This window comes from Bos javanicus, chromosome 11 (genome assembly GCF_032452875.1).
Source record: "Bos javanicus breed banteng chromosome 11, ARS-OSU_banteng_1.0, whole genome shotgun sequence".
Classification (NCBI taxonomy): Eukaryota; Metazoa; Chordata; class Mammalia; order Artiodactyla; family Bovidae; genus Bos; species Bos javanicus.
In genome coordinates, this window is record NC_083878.1 from 58,494,985 (window position 1) to 58,505,329 (window position 10,345).

Sequence of the window (10,345 nt, forward strand, 5' to 3'; positions counted from 1 at the left end):
TGAGTGAAGGAAAGAGGATCAATTTGGGCCTTTAGGGATATCACTATGTGTGGTAGACATCACATCATGGAAGCGGGCGTGAAGAAATCCCTAAGAACACAAGACATAGAACCAGAAGAAGAACTAGAAAAGAGATAGGTGAGTGTGTGAAGACGTCCAGAGCCCTTCAATGAGAATCCATGTTCCCAAATCTTGGCAAAGATGGCCCCAGAGCACTGTACTGCTCTCACCTCTATGTGGCAATTGACCTTTGATGTGTCTGTCTTCCTTATGGACTCTAAGCCCAATGATAACTTAGTGCCTCTGAATAAAATAGCTTTTCCGTATTTGAAGAATGAATACAGATGGCTCCAAAAATACGTTAAGCATACTTTGATTTTATATGATAGCATGCTGTAACAGAATTATCAATTTGCCTGACTCTGGGCTTCCTATGGATGCAGAATGTGTAATAAGTATCTTTTCATTTGCAATTAATAATGATTCTTAATTTTTATGCTGGCTTTCCTGGTGGCTAAGATGGTAAAGAATCTGCCTGCAATACAGGAGACCTGGGTTGAATTTCTGGGTTGGAAAGATTCATTGGAGAAGGGGAATGACAACCCACTCCAGTATTCTTGCCTGGAGAATTCCATGGAAAAAGGAACCTGTGGGCTACAGTCCATGGGGTGTCAAAGAGTCAGAAACAACTGAGTGATTAACACTTTCACTTTCACCATCCCCATAGTAAGAACTAAATATTTGTCAAATGAGGCAATGAATAGAAAAAAAAAATCAAATCAATGATAGGCAAACATATAATTATTTAATGAGGTTGTAATGACTTTTTCCTTGATATTGTCTGTTCCTTTGGTTTTTATTCTCTGGAGAAGAAGCAGAAGAGGGCTATAAAAAAAATGCAACAGTTGCTGGCTGGAAATACTATAATAGACATCATAGACATTTTGGAAAGAAAAAGGAGAAGCCAATGAAATAAATGTACAACACAAAAGTAAATAAATAAATACCCATACAACATGGCATTTTGAATGTCCTGGTTAACATAGAGAACTACATAAGTGCTTCTGATTGCTATTCAAATATAAATAGAGAAAAAGACAAATCAACAAATAACCTCTGATTTATTCAAAATATTTTTTCAGTGTTGATGGCCATTGATTTTAAAGAGGACAGGGTGTGTTGCTTTTCTAAAGGTCTTGTCATGTTTTTTTACCATCCAAACTTAACATCACTTTGCTACTTTTTTCTTAAAAATATACAGCTTTTGGAATGAAATGTCAATTTACATTGTCTTTAAAACCACTGTTACATTATTTATATACTCAACCTCAGCCTAACTCAAAACCAAATTACTGTGCTTTTGGCCTGATTTATTTGACGTGTATTATTGTTAGAATATGTTCAAAAGATCCCCTTTGCTTTCCTGATGTTTAAGAATGCAAGCATAAAAGCCTACAGGTACCCATATGCAGTTACAAACATGTGTATGACTGTGAGTACATTCTTGGGCCATTTGAAGTGGAATTTTATCCACGCATTTAGACTCCTTAAAGGGAAATGTAAAATAACAGATGGCTGTCATGTAATCCCAGGTAGCCCAAGATATGGAAAGGTCATGTTGTAATTGTCCATGGAGGGGGCTGAGTTTTTCTGCTATGTGCCAGGATGGATATTCCAAACAGGGAAAACATAAATAAGTAAGGAAACAGTGTGCTGACCACCAGACTTTTTGGAAAACTCAGAACTCAAGAGCTTCCATGAGCTTCCATCTTTCAGCCCGACAAACTCCATCCCCTCTCCCCAACTCCACAAAGAGACCCTCAGTAAAAAGAAAGGCTCATTCTAAATAAAAATGTAGCATGTAAAATGTGATATTTAGTTTCAGTAGTGAACAGAAAGTGAAAGTTGCTATATGTAGTTTGGAAGCTTTTGTCACAGCACCAAATATTTTACTGGAGAAAGATGATTTCAGAAACAAAGAACTGGAAAAGGAACTTTCTTGTGTTGGCGTTTTACAGATCTGAATTGATTATTCACAAAGAAAAAGTGACTAAGAAACATGATATTATCATTTAATATAAAAAGAAGAGATGTTTTAAAACATGAAGTAGTTGAAAGATTGGATTGTTTAGTTAGTGACTCTAGGGCATCGCATCAGCAACCTCGGTTCCTTGCATTAAGGTGTCTCTCCCAGGCCATTAACCTCACCTTTGAGGTTATAAAACTCAAAATACTTACATTTAACTGCCAGATAGTCTCATTATTTTTCTTTTCCTGCTCAGTGGTAACCAAGACCAATTTAATTCTGACTTCTCTAAAGTAATTAATTTGGGGTGTTTTTAAAAAATCAGAATTCTGCAGAAGCAGGTTTCTTTTCTCTTCCATGCAATTAAATTCACAAGCCTTTCCTGTCCCCATATGCCCCCTTCTGATAAGCTTTGTTCGGAATGGAAGGTCTGTGGAGAACTGATCTGAATTTAATTCTATTGTTTCTAAGAAATGTATCCCATAGTTAAAGTCTTGTTGTTTTTCTCTAAAACAAAGATCTCCTCTTTACATAAAAAGAGTAATGGTTGCTTAGGGACTGCCTTAGACACCTTTTATGTTCTATGAATGAATTATATAATCTCTAAGCAAAATAATGGTGCAAGAAAAAACAGTCCATATTGCATTTGAGAAGTCTGCTGTTTTTTTCATTACCTTAGATGCCAGCTGCCTGTATGCATTGTTCTGTAATGCCAGCCTAATCAGTGTGCAGACCAGGAAGACAGTATCTGAGAAAACTAGAGAAATCTGGCTAAAAACAATAAATCAAAAGGGAAATCATAATATTGAAACTGTTGTGTTCTAAAAGAAAGTGCTTTCCAGCACAGTGAGTAGGTAAAATCTATGGCAGAAACAAATGCTTTTCCCTACTATAGTTGTTGAGTTCAACTAGGATTTAAACAGTGGGTGAATCTAAAGTGCCTATCTATATAATAAAATTATAAGAGATTTTCTTTGTCCCCCAGTGTGATCACAAGACAGAATAACAACTATTAGATCCATCTGTATGAATTGAAGTGAATCTCTTCAGATATGTGCTTTTAAAATGCAGATGTTCTTGGAGACAGAATGCAGGTTATTAACAACTGTGAGTTTATGAATTTATTCTTCTCCCTCAGAGGAAAGCTGTTTGGGAAAAGTTATGTTGATTGAAAACTCCATATGTAATAATCAATTTTCATTTCATATAATACTTAAAGATACATATTATCTTCAGTTTGTGGATGGACATATTTTTAACTAGTTAAGTAATTGGTTAAAGGAAGATTTCATTCATTCATTAATCAACTATTTGTTGGAAACCTACTATTTTGCCAGGGCATGTTTTAATAGAAATATACTATATATAATGTGGATAACATACATTGGTCCCAAACTTCATGAAGATTATATACTGGTGGTGGCAGAAAGACAATCAATAAGCTATATTACAGTGAGGGGCAGTGATAAATGCTATGAAGAAACATTAGGGGTTTGAGCTTCTGAGAATATAGTGATTACACATTTCATAATTTTTTAATTCTCTACCATGCAGCCTCTCAAGGTAAAAGGTGATTAGGATTGATTTGGTTCTAACATGTTAATGGTTTCATGTAGTATCACTCCTTGTTGTCATTTGCTTATTGGAGAAGTATTTTTTAAATCTGTGTTTTCAGGTATATAATTACATAAGAAATAGTCAAGTGCATGAAAAATGCTAATTCTTATCACCCAACCCAAAGGTCCTAATTTAGCAAACTTGGTAGAAGATTATTTTAATAAGCGTCTGAGGTGATTCTAAAGCCGGTCCCTCACTGGTCACCTTTTGAGACAAAATTGTCTGAAAGAATAGGTAGTTAACATAGTTAGCCACTGTAATATCACGCCCTAAACTGAGGTTTCAGAAAAACAGACTTACTCAAGACCAATTATTGTCTGAGAGTTGCATTGTCAATACATATGACTCTTAAGCTCTTGAAGGATGAATGGCCCAAATTGAGATGGGATAAAAATACAAAATACACACTGGATTTTGAAGACTTGGTTTAAAAAATTAATTTAATGTGATGCATAAGTAATTTTTATACAGATTACACGCTGAAATGATATGTTGGATGGAATACTCCAGGCAAGAATACTGGAGTGGGTAGCTATTCCCTTTTCCAGGGGATCTTCCCAACCCAGGGAACAAACCCAGGTCTCCCACATTGCAGGCAGACTCTTTGCCATCTGAGCTAACAGGGAAGCCCAAGAATATTGGAGTGGGTAGCCATTCCCTTCTCCAGGGGACATTCCTGACCTTGGGATTGAATCGGGATTCCCGCATTGTAGGCAGATTCTTTATCAGCTGAGCTACCAGGGAAACCCATATTAAGATAAACAATAAATATTGTTATATTAATTTTACCATCTTAAACATTTTTAATATGGCTACTATAAAATTTAAAACGATATATGAAGCTCACATTATAGTTCTATTGGACTACTGTCTTAGACAAAGTTTGAGCCATTGTTTATTTGAAAATCTATGAAAATAATTGTACTGATATCCCACACTTAATTCCAGGATCATGTTACTCTGGCACATATGGAGCTTTCTGATATTTCCCTAGTCTTATCCCATGCAATGCCACACTGACCCCATGCAGTCTCTTTGCTATGTTCTGTACCAGCCTGCATCCAGGTTATTTGCCTTGTCTGTCCTTCCAAACAATACTGCTGCTAAGTCACTTCAGTCATGTCCGACTCTGTGCGACCCCATAGACGGCAGCCAACCACGCTCCCCCGTCCCTGGGATTCTCCAGGCAAGAACACTGGAGTGGGCTGCCATTTCCTTCTCCAATGCATGTAAGTAAAAAGTGAAAGTGAAGTTGCTCAGTCGTGTCCGACTCTTAGCGACCCCATGGATTGCAGCCTACCAGGCTCCTCTGCCCATGGGATTTTCCAGGCAAGAGTACTGGAGTGGGGTGCCATTGCCTTCTCCATCCAAACAATACTATACAACCCTATATCATACATTCCTACTATTTCATCAAAATCATTTCAAATTCCATCTTTAAAAAGAATGTACCTATAATATTTATTGTGTAACTCTGTATTAATCAATTCATTGACTCACTCCTGAAGTTATTAAAATGTTGCAATGGTAATGTTTCTGATTATTGTGTACTTTAGAGCAACCAGTGATAAGGTGTAAAGAGAGGACATGCAATCACTGACTGCACTTATATTATAAAATATATTACTAGAAATGGTCCTGCAGTTCAATGATAAAATATGTAAGTTTACTTCATTATTCATTATTGCACATGTTAATAGGGATTGAAGTAGGGGGAAGATAAGAAGGTCTGTGAATGAGAAAATCTTAGTATCATTGTCACAACTGTAAAATATATACTGACCTTCCATTTATACAAAATATAATCACTCTTCTCTGGCAGAGAATAGTGATTTTCTTGGAGATCAATTACTATCACAAAATGCACTTAAAAACCGTAAACATTTTCCAGTGTTGTGTTGCAATATAGATATCTATAAGTTATTGTGAACTTCATAATTATAAACATATGAAAGATTTTGGTTTATTGGTTAACATATTATTTGTATTCATACATAATATTTCAGATTTGCAATATATAAGCTATTCATGAACATATTTTAACATAAAGGGAAGAGGATTTCTCACTTATTTACCAAGATGATCTGCTGCTGCTACTGCTACTGCTGCTAAGTCGCTTCAGTCGTGTCCGACTCTGTGCGACCCCATAAAGGGCAGCCCATCAGGCTCCCCCGCCCCTGGGATTCTCCAGGCAAGAACACTGGAGTGGGTTGCCATTTCCCAGATGATCTAATAGAATAATAATTAAATTTAGCACTGACAATTCAAACAATTCATCTCTCTTGCTTCCTACTCATTTCTTCTTTGAGACTTTAACAACCTTTGCCTAGATACTACTCTGTTAATTCACTGTTCGATTCCAAAACACACGTACATGCTCACACACACAAATATATGCAAATGAACCCTTCTAGAAAGCTCTGTTTAAACAAGAAGGACTGCTCTAGAATCAAAATTTCAAAAATCATATGTGATTTGATTTTTGCACAGGTAGGCGATTTGTGATTTTATTTTTTCTTATGCTGGTTGTTAATTAGGATGGATGCAAGACCCACTTTGTTTCCATTTAAAAGCCTTTTTTTGTGAGTATTTCACCATCTGTGAATCCAGCAACAGCATGAATATCAAAGAGAGCTGTTGGTAGATCTTCCTGCCACTTGTTTTTATTTTTTAAATTTTTTTCCTGGTGAGCCAGTTATGCTTTTCCACATGCTAGACCAATTTCCCTGTCAGGTTTTCTTGTGTCAAGAAAGGCAGCTTATTTTCCGATTGGTAGTGATCAGAAGTGAGGGTGAGGCTGGGCAAAGAAGAGTGAGAAGAAGGCTGGACTCTAATAGCCCTTGCTCCTGTTCTCCACTGAGCTCACTCCAATTTTACCAGGGAAGACTACTTCACCACAGTAATTCCTATATAAAGGGAGACTTTCCAAATGTCTGGACTGATTGCTTTCTCTCTGAAATGATAATCATTCCCTTGAGAGATTTGATTTTGATAATGACTTCTCTCTGTCAAATATTTTGCTGTGTACTAGGGATAAATACTCAGTGCTCACATCATGACTTTCACAATACTGTGAGAAACAGAGCAAACACACTGACCTTTGCAGAGAGCATAAGAGCTTTGGTAGTTATACATGGGGTACTGTGCGGACAGAGCATGTGGGGTGTTCAAGTCAGACTTCCCAAAGAAAGTGTCAATTGAACCACTTGTTTAGTGAGTAGACAGCAAGGGAAAAAAGAGAAAGAATGTGTTCAGTTGCTCTCAGTTTGTTTTCAGAGAAAAGTGGATTCAAGGCACTATTTTATTTTATTTTTTTAAGGATTATGACCTGACTGATATTAATGAATACGTACAGAAAGATGAAAGCAAGCAGTAGGTTTTTGCTAAAGGCAGGCAGATAAGCAAAACAAATAATCAGATAAAAGAATAGTAGTTCAACCAGCTATTTTGAGGCAACTGACTGAAAAGTCATTTTTTTGGTTGCTCAGTACAGTTCAATACTCCCAGGGTGAGAGAACAAAGTCAGCCACAAATCAGGGGATGCTGAGTGAAAAAGCAGTAATGCTCTTAAATCTTCAGAATAAATTGGATTAACTGTAGAGAGATTGCTCAGGTCCCCAATGAAGTATGTAATTTTTTAGCAAAATAGGTTTATATTTATTATTTCAAAATAATCATAAAAGCAGTCCTTATTAGTAAAATAGTACCCTTTATGATTGCTTTAAAATATTGTACTATTCTTAATTTTCATTGCATAAAAGTAATTAAGGAATGGAATATTTTGACATTTTCAGTTTGTATGGCCTCTGAAATTCATAATCCCTGCCATGACAGGAGGGCTTTCCAGGTGGCACTAGTGGTAAAGAACCAGGTTGCCAATGCAAAAGACATAAGAGATGCAGGTTGGATCCCTGGGTCAGGAAGGAAATGGCAACCTGCTCCAGTATTCTTGCCTGGAGAATCACATGGACATAAGAACCTGGCAGGATGCAGTACATGGGGTCACCTAGAGTTGGACACAGCTGAAGAGACTGAGCACCACACCATGGCAGGCAGGTATTTGCCTTCAGTTGTGAATCTACGGAGATATTTAAACAGTACTCAAATGAGCAGAGCCAAGGAAATCCAAATACCAAGGCTGCTGTCAAGTACTGACTCTGAATAAATTTCTTTGCATTTGAAGATGCATACAATAACCAAAAGATGCTGAGCACTGAAGAACCCATCCTTTCCAACTGTGGTGTTGGAGAAGACTCTTGAGAGTCTCTCGGACTACAAGGAGATCAAACCAGTCAATTCTAAAGGAAACCCACCTTGAATATTCATTGGAAGGACTGATGCTGAAGCTGAAGCTCCAATACTTTGGCCACCTGATGCAAAGAGCCAACTCACTGGAAAAGACCCTGATGCTGGGAAAGAATGAAGGCAGGAGAAGGGGATGACAGAGAATGAGATGATTGAATGGCATCACTGACTCAACAGACATGAGTTTGAGCAAGCTCTGGGATATGGTGAAGAACAGGGAAGCCTAGTGTGCTGTAGTCAATGGGGTCCAAAGAGTTGGACACAACTGAGTGACTGAACAATGGCAATAACCAAAGAACTTCCATGGTGGCTTAGTAGTAAAGAATCCACCTGCAGTGCAGAAGACTTCAGTTGGATTTCTGGGCTGGAAAGATCCCCTGGAGGAGGGCATGGCAACCCTCTCCAGTATTCTTGCCTGGAGAATCCCTGGTGGGCTATAGTGCACAGGATTGCAAAGAGTCAGACATGACTGAAGCAACTGAGCATGCACACATGCACAATAACCAAAAAACAAAATCCATGGTAACAGTTGATACCTCTGGGTCATTTATAATGTATTCTCATGTATTTCCATGTTTCCTGAAATAAGTATGAGTTCTAAGTCAGAGAAAAGAGACATCAAAATTAGCATATACAATTTGTTTGTGTATATATATATGTATATATATACATATATATAAATAAATTATATGTATTTGTATGTATATGTATGAATATACTTTGATGTTTTAAAAAATAAGAAAATTAAAGTGCACCAAAGTGAATTAGCCTGTGAATTAAAAATAATTGACTCTGGGTTGAAATTTTTTTCTATCAATTACTCCTTTGTAATTGTCCAATTCTTTAAAATTTAGTCTATATTCCATTTTAACATTAAATGGGAAAAACAATACTTTCACAAATGTCAGGTTTCCTAGAGGGTCAGGGAAATGAGTTGAAATTCCCAATGTCACAATAGATTACCAGAATACAGTTACTTTTTTGGAAGTGCTGTCCCAAATAGAGTTAGGTCAAAGTAACTACTTCCTGAGGGCTTTTCCTGGTGCTCAAAATTTGGACAAAGATAGTCAATCACTCTAGAAATGCAAAACTTGCTTTCTAATGACCAAATAAAATACTTAAACTAATTTTTATCTTTCTGACTATCATACATTATTTCAAAAGGAAAGTTTTTCTTGATCAATTATTCTATTACATGTGAATAATTACTTTGGTTAATGAACTATAAATTTAATCACTTAAAATTTATTTTTGTGGCTGTCAGGACTTAGAAAAATGATATCAAGAGATAAACTACCTTTTTTTTCCCCTTGCCTACAGTAAACAGGCATGTAAAAGAGATTTCTCATCATCATTTTCAGACTAGTGATTATGATGGCTTCTCTCTTACCAATAAAAGAAAGCTCAAAGTAGTTACGTAGTTTAACCAAAGTTTATAATGTTAACAAAGGTGCACATTTAGCTTTCTTTAAGTTCAGTACTCATACTGTTTCCCCTGGAGAAGGTAACGGCAACCCACTCTAGTATTCCTACATGGAGAATTCCAAAGACAGAGGAACCTAGCTGGCTACAGTCCCTGGGGTTGCACAGAGTTGGACACGACTGAACAGTTAACACAAACACTGACTACTTCTGATCAGTTCAGTTCAGTCCCTCAGTCGTGTCCAGCTCTTTATGACCCCATGGACTGCAGCACACTAAGCTTCCCTATCCATCACTAACTCCCAGAGCCTACTCAAACTCATGTCCATAGAGTCAGTGATGCCATCCAATCATCTCATCTTCTGTCATTTCCTTCTCCTCCTGCCTTCAATCTTTCCTACCATTAGGGTCTTTTCCAATGAGTCAGTTCTTTGCATCAGGTGGCCAAAGTATTGGAGTTTCAGCTTCAGCATCAGTCCTTCCAATGAGTACTCAGGACTGATTTCCTTTAGGATTGACTGGTTGGATCTCCTTGCAGTCCAAGGGACTCTCAAGAGTCTTATCCAACACCATAGGTCAAAAGCATTAATTCTTCAGCACTTGGCTTTCTTTATAGTCCAACTCTCTCATCCAGCATGACTACTGGAAAAACCATAGCTTTGACTAGATGGACCTCTGTTGGCAAAGTAATGCCTCTGCTTTTTAATATGCTATCTGGCTTCAGCAATATGTGAACTGTGAACTTCCTGATGTTCAAGCTGGTTTTAGAAAAGGCAGAGGAACCAGAGATCAAATTGCCAACATCCGCTGGATCATAGACAAAGCAAGAGAGTTCCAGAAAAACATTTATTTCTGCTTTCTTGACTATGCCAAAGCCTTTGACTGTGTGGATCACAATAAACTGTGGAAAATTCTGAAAGAGATGGGAATACCAGACCACCTGATCTACCTCTTGAGAAATTTGTATGCAGGTCA